Genomic DNA, 12071 nt, shown 5'->3' on the forward strand with positions numbered 1-12071 from the left:
AAAACATTTTCAGCTCTTGCACTTGTTCTTTTAGTGAAACCAACCAAATTTTTTTTAAAATATAGTGCAATGTTACAATAATTGTTACACACATGTAATAGTTAGATTGCACACATGATCCTTTGGTATGTATATAGCAAAAAAAAAAAAAAAGCTACTGACCAATCCGCAATCATTTTATTCTTTTTACTAATTGTTATGAGTATGTTCCTTTTTTATTATTTTACCTGAAGATTTATAAGCTATATAAGTTGTTTATTTATTTCTCCAATTTCAGCAACTATAGATGGCACTATATATATCCTCTTGATTCACATTATAATCTTGTATTACTGATTCATTTCTTCTAACTGACAGACTCCAGAAATTAATCCTTTCAGCCTATTTCTCCACAATATTTTCTTTCCCTGCCACCATTCTCATTTTTTGTCACTGCCCCTATTTATTTGGCTGGCATTAAGGAAGAATCACTGCACTTCATGTTCTGAATATAGTCCATGTTTCTTTTGTTTTTCCTTTTCATTTTTCTCATCATATTTTTTGCAATTTTTATTATTTAGGCACATTATCATCATTCCTTGCAAGTGTTTGTAGAAATATTTGCTGGTTTTGGTTTCTATGTTGTAGTGGATAGCTTTCTTAAAGGAAGCTGTAGTAATTACTATATGTGATTCTGAACTTCCATGACTGAAGAACAATAATAAATGGAGTAGGCCAGGGACAGAAAGAAAGAAGATGAGGAGTGCTTTATTTGACCCTTGCTGCTTCTAATCCACCTCCTCTCCTCCTCCTGTGTCAATGTCTGTATTTGTCTGTCATTTGCAACCCCTATTTATTGTACAGGGCTGTATAATACGTTGGTGCTATATAAATACTGTTTAGTAATAATAATTGTACGACTATCACACTGTGCAGTGAAATCAGAGTAAGCAAGTGCAAAATAGAAGACTGTACAAACATCTGCCAGGAGTTGAAAGTGATATGAGACATCAGTGTAAAGTATATATATATATATATATAGAACAATAAAATACAAATGTTTGCCAGCAAACTTACCAGCTATTCAGAAAGCAAAGTAAAGTCTAAGCCTGTTTCATGATTTGCATACATTTTCAAATATATGTAAAGCCATATCTCCATGCCAAGTGCATTCCCTGACTCGTTTAACAGAACTTCTATTTTTGGACATACACAGCAATAACAAATTTCAGGAAAAAAAACTCCTCTTTAGTCCCTTGATGTCTGCAAATTGTTTATCAACCTTCCAATGCAAAATATCTGGTGCATTACATTAGATTACATTAATAAACATTTCTGAGAGCAATCATCCAACACTATACCTATACACTATAGCAGAAAGTGATAACTATTTGTAGTGACATAGTGATCACATGCAAGATGGCGACAATAATTAAAGCCTTTAGCCTCCTTCACCCAACATGCATTAGCATATTTTAAAGTGTCTGTGAACTCTATGCTCAATGGGCCTGATTTAGTGATTTACTGGACAGGCTAAGAGAACACTTATGACACAAAATATATGCACATCCTTTGTTTGTCATAAAAAGTCTACATATCCTATTTATTTATTTATGAGTAAACTGATGTTTTTGCTTTAAGGGTACAGGGACACACCAGAAGCCAAGACTCCCTATATGGCAGCTAATGATCTCTAGTGTAAATCTGCAAATATCCAACAAGTAAAATTAAAAATGGCAACCACTCTGAATAATTGATACCTGCTATACCATATACCATGAGTGGTTGGCAGTTTGTTTCCTTAATAATATAATCTCACAAGTTTACATTATTTCATACATTCTGAAATGATAATGTACAACAGCCCCCCATTGGAAAGACTACAGGCTAACATGAAGCTTGTGACAAGTTAAACATATTAATGTAATGCCATTAATACAAGTGATTAGGTGTGGCTGTCAGCTAAAATGTAGTTTATAATATAGTTATTATATATTATATAAGCTGCTAATATTTATGAGTCACTAAAATCAAGAAAATGTATTTGTTTTCTCTTTGGTGTATTTAGCCCCAATAAATACCCCATTAAATACCCTATTTCTTGTGCAGTAAAACTGGATGCATGTGGCTACAATTCATGCTCATCTCAGAATTTCTTAGTTTGTGGCCACCCCGTTGTGCAGTAGAGAGCTGTAAATACAACTGTAAATATTTACATTTATGATACACAGTGCAAGGACTCATGGGACATGTAGTTTTCTTCTAGACAACTGCTATCAAGTGATCAGCCAGAAATAGTGAATACCACCAGCACGCTTTACATTAACCCTCTCAACCTTTTTTTCACATGGGTGAACCCCTTGAAAAAAGCTTCAGGAAACCCTGCTATAATTACTATATCCACAGCTCACAGTACAACAACCTTGTGGTCAATAAGAAGAATGCCTCTTACACTCCTGGCCAGTAGGAAAAATGTCACCCTTACAGATAGCTAAAAAAACCATTGGTGTCAGGTATACCGACCTGAGAGGCACAAACTGCTCATAGCTCAAGGAACCCGAAACAACTTCTGGATGAACCATGGTTGAGAAAACTGCTCTACACAGAATGAACAAAACTTTTTAAAAATTAGGAATCTGTTTTTTAAATAAATATCTTACTCATATATCATCATCTGCTAATTATACTTTATTCATTCTTAGAGTATGAATGAGAAGACTGTGACTTTAGATCCCCTTTAAACAATAGATTGGGTCTGGAATCTTGGAATAAGTTTATTACAGGTGTCCTTATGTGAGGTGACCATAATTTAGCGTGCTGCTCCAGCTACCTAATAGTCTTTGCTTTTTTGGCATGCTAAGACTGCAAAGCCAGTTTGGCAGGTAACATTTTCCATTGCAAACAAGTTTATATGTACGCATCCGCTCCTGTAAACCATACAAACATCTCAGACAGTTGTCAGGAAGAGGTGGTAGAATATAGAGATAGCATAAGCTGACAGTCTGTGTCTTACCTGGGGCACTTTCCTTTGGCAGCCTGTATGAAATATGACCTTTTCCAAAGCATTGCGTGCTTACTAAAGAACTGCACATCCTTGCCTTGTTTGACTAGTGAGAGATCTGGACATTGTGCAGCAAATACAGCAATCTCCTCCTTTCAAGTCACTCTTGCCACAAAGTTGCTTTAGGGGGTTACAGGTACAAATGAGATTGGATGGGTATAGGTGAGAACATGCAGGCCTGACACAAAACTAGTATCCTTTTTAAGTAACACTAATCAGTTTGGAGCCTAGAGAAGCTTTGACAGTTCTTATTAGTGCAAGGTTCTAACAGCTTATAGTATAATACACTAACATCAGAGTCAACCCAACTATCCCAGGGGCCTTGGTGCTGGGATTTCAGGTCACCCCTAAATTCTGCATTCTAGGTCCTGTGCTGCAACCTTGCTCCACAGTTTCCCTACAGATGTGAGTCTTTAATATTATCTTATATAAAGAAAACCATTTGACATCCTCCATGATTGGAGAGTGAAGGAGAAGCAGTATGTGTATGTACTCATCTCTTTGTCACTCTGCTTATCTCCTTCTGTTTGCATGGGTGCTGCACCACAACTATACGTCTGCTAGTCTGAACTCTGCTACCTAATATACTGCTAGTCAAATTCAGGTACTTACTCAAGTTACATTTACTTAAGACTGTGCTAACATTATTTTACTACATTTTTATGACATGATATAGCCAGCCTTACTGATAATACTTTGGCATTGCATATGTTTTCCTTTTTTTCTTTCCATTTTTTGTTTCTTTTTCCAATTACTCGTTCCTCAATTAGCTTTGTTGAGTCATTTAAGTTTAGAAAAAGGCTTTTCCTATTTTTAGGCTGCAAGGATTTTCTATTTAGGATGGTATTTGGGGAATTTTTGGGTGTATGTTTGTTTTTTGTTTTTTTTTATTTTATGTTTGAGGAGCAAATGGGTGACACAAACAGGTTGAACGCTGGTTAAATAAAAACTGTACAGCGGGGTACGGTGGTGGACTTGATTACTGACCCTAATCCCAAAATTCATATTCAAACATGGCAATGCCAGGATTCATCAGTATATGTAAAAAACCTTAACCTGAGAACAATTGGGATGAGCTGGAGACTTTACACAGGGTGCCAACTGTCCCATCATCAAATACAAGATCATGGCAGTCAATACAAGTCTGGATGGAAACAAATGCTGTGACATTGCATAACAATATGGAAACAGTGAATATGTGCTGTAATCAAAGCTAAAGGTGGTTCAAAACAGTATTACAGTGTGTTAGCGTTTTCTTGCACAGGCAGTATATATATATATATATATATATATATATATATATTATTATTTAGGTTATGTACCCAAATAGAATATGAAAATGTGACTGCTGACAATTAAAAAAAGTGTGCAAGCAGCTCGTAAATTGAAATGTAATTCAAAGTTGGAAAAACAAAAACTCACCAAGTGACACAATGAATTTGCTAGACACAAACAGCATAACGTTTCATGACACTCTAGTCAGTAGCAGCTGACATAAAACCAGTAAGCTGCAGTCACATCGCCTCCAACAAGCAGTATGAGAGTTTTCTATTAGAGAAATGCAGCCATTCAGTAAAGGTCAGCAGTGGCCTGTGATGTCTCATGCACAGAAAGTCTTGTGAGCTGTGACATTTTGGTACCCACTTGCATCACCTTGGGTTTCTAAGCAACCACAGGTCTTTGCAATCTATTGCTGTTATCTGTAGCAAGTAAACACTATTTCATCTGCAAGCGCCCTATTACATCGCCTAAGCAATTCAACAACACTGCTTGTTAACTAGAAAATGTCCATTTCATTCTCCACTCTAACAAGTATTAGTATTTTAACATCGTAGAGATCTATTTAGAAGGAAGGGAATCTGACATTCACTGGAACATTCCTTGGTGGAGAATCAATTACTGTCAGTGGAACACGTGGAACTGGAAGATTCTCCACCAGGGAATGTTCTAGTGAATATTAAATATACTGCTTCATAAATAAACCCTAAGTATTTTTGAGGTGTTTGGTTTTATAGTTTACTGACTGCAGAGAAAACTGTTAAAACAAAAAAATAAATTGGATATTTTTTCATCAACAGAAAGAAACTGCCAGGTGTGCAGCAATGTGCGGAAAACATATTTGTAGTATATTTAGCACAATAAGTGAATACAAAAGGGGGAATTATTCTTTAATGAAACCACACACATTAAACAATTGTCAGATACTGGGACTTTGACAGAATCGGGTAATATAGATATTTATAGGAAGTATGTGTGGGACTATTGGGGATCATTAAAGAATACAAAAACAAAAGGATATAGGACTGTAACTGCAGTAGATATTGTAAAAATTATCATAAATCTTTAATTACCTTCATTAAAACATATCAATTAAAAGATACGTCTCTTCCCCTATACCAAATTTTAGGAAGAGTCTAATTGACATTCTAACATACATGGGCTAGATAAATTGTACCCATTACATATGTTGAGATCATTTGACGCGTTTCGCAGACTTACACTTATGTGTCACAGAGGATTGCGGTTCTCTTTATAATCTAATTGCAAGTCTGTTATGAATGAAATTATTTGATTGAATCTAGTATTTGAAGATAACTGTTTATGAACACTCCACAATGGAGTGAACATTACCGATAACAATTGGAGAAGTACTGAATGTTACTGTGGAGAACATATATGGGATACCGCCATCTCTGTATGTTGCGATTTTAATCCTGCCCTCTGCCTGCCTTCATACCAAGGGAATAGGCATACTGGTGATTGCAACAACCTTTGTGCTGATACATCTACTAGCTGTACCAATTACATCCCTGAGGAAGCAGACATAGTCTGCGAAACGCATTGGATGATCTCACCATATGTACATGTGTACAATGTATCTAGCCCATGTATGGCTTAAAATGTCAGTTGGACTCTTCCTAAAGAGGCATGTATCTTTTAATTATGTTTTAATGAAGGAAATAAAAGATTTATGATAATTTTTACAATATGTACTGCCGTTAAAGTCCCATATTCTTTCGCTTTTGTATTATTTAATGTATGTTGGGGATGTTGGCAGGATTACAAGTGTTAGAAAACCAGACAATATAAATGATAAAAAATATATATGGGGGATCATTACCAAAGTAAAAGCTGGCCTGACATGTTAGAATCTGATTGATTGTACAATCTCTGCACTTTACATTTACAAATTGTAGGATTGCATATTTTTACACTGTAACTTCAGATTATTACAATCAGAGTCAATACTATTTTTTCTCTTTTGTCATAAAACCATGTAGTGATTGGGTGCAGTAGATAATCTTGGTTTTATATATATACAAAAGTGAACATTAAGAGATGGTGTATTAATAATGCGCACAGAAAAATAAGGTTCGAATCACAGAGACAACTCCATATGTGATATAAAGCCTAGTTCATAATACATCCCATGAGGGTCTGAGTCCAGTTTTCAGGGGGCTCATACTGGTCAGTATTTTCTTTTATTCTTTGAGTCTTTGTAAACCAAACCTTGCTAAATATAGTAAAGTCTGTTGAATACTAAAAATATGTGTGGATTCAGGCCCTCACGGACTGGAATTGAACACATAGTATAGCTCATTCTTATAACTAATTCAGTTTGGTTGTCCAATCCTCTTTAGATTTATTGACAGCTATGTAAGTGTTCAGAACTTTGTGGATAAAAATAGATTGAAGGCTTTGTTGCTGTAGGGCAGGGGTCGGCAAACTCTGGCCTTTAGGCCGGATACGGCCCAGCCGGTAGTTCGTTCTGGCCTAACGCCCCCTGGCCGGTCTGGCCTAATGCCGGTCAGATTGTAATATGAATGCCTTTATTGGGATTATGAATAAATAATTGATAAAGGCATGGATTGCAGCATTTTGGCTATATAGGGGTAAACAAATACTCACAAGTATTGTAACAGGTGATTGATAAAGTGAGTTCTATTCTATATCTTCAGAGAGGACGGGCAGAAATCTTGGCTGGCAATAAAAATATGAAGGAGTAAATGAGTACTGTTCTTTTATCCGGTATAGTTCCCAATAGATCTCATATCAGGAATCAAGAATAAAAATGTAATATGGCAGCCTACCAGTCTTTGTATAAGGTAGTTGTATTTTTTTCCATGTTTTTTCATTTATTTTGCTCTGGTGGTCCTACTAGCAACACAATTCCTGTCCTCAGAGAGAAATGGAAGCAATTTTAACTGATAACGATGCAACAGAAGCAAAGAGCACAGGAAAACAATTGCATACAAGACCAAAAGTGATTGATTTTAAAGGTTTGCATACACAATATGGGAAACTTGTAAGAAATTTGGAAAACTCCTGTGAGAAATACAGAAGCCGTCACTTATTACCTGAAAATTCTAAATTTTGGGAATCTCTTATCTGAAAACTTTCACTGGCTCAAACAAGCATGCAACAAATGTTTGCATTTGGATCAGCATACAACAAGGAAACTAGCATTTAATTGGGTACAGTTTTCCTATTAGGGCAAATCATGAACATGTTAGTACAATGTTTTACTTGTACAATCCTATTTTGGTGCAGTATCTAGTTCTTGATATAAGATGTGCTCTTTGATATTACTATAAAACATGTTTACAAAAAGGCCAGTTGTCAGATGGTATGAAAACTGTTCATCTGTGTTCCAGCATTTGTTCATCCAAGCATGATGCAATCCCAGCAATTAACATTGTAATATGTGTACTGTTGACAAGTGTCTGACCTGAGATGGAGTCCTTGTTTTTGTAGCTGTTCTATTAATGCTTTCTATAATAATCACAGTTTTATTTCAAACATCAAAATCATTAATTCCTTATGTCCTAAATATGTCAAATTTTCTTCCATATTATTTAGAATAAAAACAGGTATTATTGTAAATTCTATGGGGCATATTTATATGTTCTTTTAGAACATCAGATATTAAAAATAACAATCATATTTTGTTGGTTGGCAAACAGTGCTTTGATCACCATACCGTAATTATTCTTAATTTTTATGTAGAAAAGTAAGCAAAGTGGCGTATGTGAATCATTCACTACCACTGCGACCACGCACTCTACTTTCAAAAAAAAGGCGATTGAAAAATTTAAAACAAACACTGAACTCCATTGTCTAGGGCATGGTGGTCTATGGTATGTTGAATTGGTGATCTGCATGATACATAACAATGAGCAAACACGATAGTGCTATTATTTTAATAAACGTAAGAGCACGTTCATGGTGATCCAAAGAATTGTATCCTCAATAAAGATTAAAAATCTAGTGCTGTAATCCACATTACACAGTATCCTAAAGGCATATTCCTAGTGCATGTTCCACAAATTAAAAAAAAAAAACCCAGCCAGCCTGTCTGCATGGCTCCCCATGAGAGCTTCAGATACGTGTTCATTGTTGCATTTTTTTAAGCATGTGAATGGAAAGAAGCAGGGATCTAAGATTGGAAATACCTATTTGCTTTATAGTGTGTCCAAAATAAAAATGCTCTCGGTGTGTCTTCAATAATATACATTTATGTGACTGTCAACATGTGTTGGAAATATTTATAATTATATATGTTTCTAGTAAATTTCTTGGCTGTAGTGATTCTCTAACAATTCATGTCTTTTCCGGTATCGCTAATCTATTACTCCTAATTTTACATAGTCCTGACTGCTGTGCTTTATGCATGGTATTGCATGTTACATTGTGATCACCATTGTCTTCTGTAAGCTGCGCTATTACATACTGCTGACCAATGTGCTAATTCTCAAATGTAGATTCCATGTTTTAATCAAGCCATTTTATAGGGTTAGCTCAGATGAAGTTTTAGCCTGCTTTCTTTATTGTGGTATCCTTAGTGGATTCGGTGAGACTCCCACTCATGGGAGTCACTAGTAAAAAAAAAAAAAAATTGTGGGTGTGAGGACTGTGCAAAATATGTGCACTTTGTAACAGATTCTTTTTTTACCTTTTCTAAAGCCACGTTTGCCATGGCACAGCATAATGTAGCCAATCTCTTGAGGGTGTCCATCTTTCACAAACTAAAGTTCAGAGGTATGGGTAACATCTACATGTCATTGATACCTGCCATGTTTTCATGGATTCACAAGGAATCTTGTCCTCTGTTTGAACATTTTCTTTGAAATTTCCATACTTACAAATTGGTCTCAGTAACAAAAATCAAAGATAGATATAGAAATAGCTTTTTTAACTAATAAAGGGGGTCATAGGCATTTTGTGGTCCTTATGAACCCATGCCAGGCTGGCTTAAAAACACTATAAATAACCTTTTTTTACATTGTTATTTTCACACTGATGGGAAAAAAGAGACTTCCTGTCCTCCCTGGCTGAAACTCAGAAGAATTCATTATCCTGGCTAGGGCCTAAATTAGGGCCAAACATCTTAGTGCTCTGATCAGTGGGAGAGAAATGTTGTAAAAATATATGACTGGTTTATATATATTTTTTTATGTCTTTCTAATGATCCATTTTGCTACTGAGTTGTTGATAAACAGGAACTCTAGAATGGCATTGACCTAAGTAGGTTATTAACTTTTAAAAGTTGGAATGAAGAACAGGTTAATTTTTATTGGCTTAGTTTAGATGTTACACGGATAGAAAATGGAACAGCTGAAACAGGAAATAAGCACACAATATACTGTTACCATAAGTAAATTTACTCCTAAACAGTTTAAATACCCTAAGGCATTGTTCCCTGTGTGTGCAAGGCAGTGCTGTGCACTGCACTTCACCGTGTGTGTCTCCGATATCCCCTCCTATGCATTGATTTGTGGTGCATTTTGTCAACGCAATGCTGCATGCATTTCTGTCCTTTTTTGTGTTCTGCCTCATTCAGTGTAATGTATGGGATCAGCAGCACAATGGACAGCCATGTAAGTGACTGTGCATTGCCATAAATTGCATGGTAACACACTTTCTTTGAATGGGAATGAGGCCTTAGTGGTTATGCATTTATGATAGAACAATAGTATAAAATATTTATAAAAAGTAAATCTTCAAAAAAGTATACTTTTTTATTTGCTTTATAAAGTGATATCATATTTAATAAATAATAAAATGAGCTCTAATTAGTATTCCAGATCCCACCTCTAACCATAAACACTACTGCTCAAAAAGATATGCCTGTCTTGCATCATCATATGGTATAAGGGACCACTTGGGACTCTCACAGCATACCATAAACTGTTCTAGTGATGTTAAAAGTCAGTTATTCAAAACCAAGAGATAATAAGCTTCTTTATGACTGCTATAAGCACATCTTCATCAATCAGGTAGATATACATCAGGCAGATATTTTTGTAGAACATATCTCATGATTGAACAGTCGCTATGTAGTGAAATCTGTAAATTAAATGGGTGTCAGCTAGGAATCAGGACGGGGTGTTTCATTGTTCTTCCATTTTTACTTGTTAATACAATAAGAATCAATAAAAACAACATGCCAAGGATTGTCAGGTGAACTGACCCCATTATATGTAACCATGTACATAACAAAAATAACATTTTATGTTGTTTTTATGCTTCTTAAAACAATGAAATTGGTTTTTAGATACAACTAACATAAGTACTAAAATCTGTCACCAGCCTCCTGTAATACTCTATACAGCAGATTTCATCTCACTTGTTCTCAGAACAATTAAAAAATGTTGGATTTTCTTGACACTTTTTGTGCTGAGTTATTTCACCTAACAGATATAAATGGGCTTCTAAACAGAGAAACTAGTGTCACCCACCTACCTCTTTTACAGACTGGCAGAGGCAATGATCATGGAAAAAAATGGCTGGGTGGAATTATAAATGATGACATAGTTGTTGGTGTTTCACGTGTATCTAGCTGATTTCCAGGCTTAAGTTCATCTTGCAGGGGTAAAAAAATTACAGCTATTGTTCACGTTTCTTAGTTCTAAAAGTGTTGTCCTTGAGAAGCAATGAATAGTAACACTTGCAGTCACCCACAGTTGTAAAGGTATCTGCAGACACTCTTGAGAAAGACCTGGAGGGAAGTGAATGTGATACACACAGTTAAGGACTATGTCAGGTTAAATATCATGATGGAAAATCTTATAAGACCTGGCACTATCAACGTCATTAGGCTGTTTACCCAAGCCATTCCCAAAGCAGCCAAGACAAACTAAAGAAATTATGCTGAAGTAGGACAGCCAAAAAACTATTTGAAACAGTTTTCTTATAAAAAAAAAACAATATGAAGAAAAATGTGCAAATATAGTTATGCCTATCATGCTTTTGTTTTATCTATGAAAACTTACAATAGGTAGTAGTCAGGATTCTCTTTAGTGGTGGGGAAGGCCCATGTATGCGGCCACAACCATATGTGAGTGTGCAGTTACAGTACCATTTCTGTGTATGTTGCACAGATATCCCTCAAGGAGATGGTGCTGTGCTTCAGGACGTAGTATTTTGCTGAAGAATCTCTAACCCAAACAATTTAAACACTGTAGCTTTCCATTTAATGGACAGGGTGGATGAGTTAGCTTTCTTTTTTTTCAGTTTTTTTTAGGGACTGCCTTTGTACTTACAGAGTAAGTATACCAAGTATTATTCTCAACACTTATACAGAAAAAGTATTGTTCCTCTACAGTGGGACTACAATAACCTACCTCTTTCCTCTTCTCAGTAACAAGAGAGAAGGGATTCTGTACACTTACAACATAGACCGAGCACAGATAATGATCTGCTGATAAGATTTCTGGCAGGTTTTATTTTGCACTAACTGAACGGAAATAGCTAAACATTTTCAGTGGAACAAAAAACAGAACAAAAAGGGACCATGAAAGATAAATTCATTGTTAGAGATTACATACTCTTTAAAAGGATTGCTGTGTTCCCAGTAAAATGTGAGATAAGCAATGTGGGGTGAGGTCATCTCTTAACACATTTAATCTCATTTGTAGAATAAACTTATTGAGATTGTAAGCAGGTCATAGTTACACAGCAACTTTCTCATTTTGTACCAACTGCACTGGCCGCTCTAATGGGTGTGCCCAATATTTTTGGTGCTGTATGC

The sequence above is a fragment of the Pyxicephalus adspersus genome, chromosome 1 (genome assembly GCF_032062135.1).
Source record: "Pyxicephalus adspersus chromosome 1, UCB_Pads_2.0, whole genome shotgun sequence".
Classification (NCBI taxonomy): domain Eukaryota; kingdom Metazoa; phylum Chordata; class Amphibia; order Anura; family Pyxicephalidae; genus Pyxicephalus; species Pyxicephalus adspersus.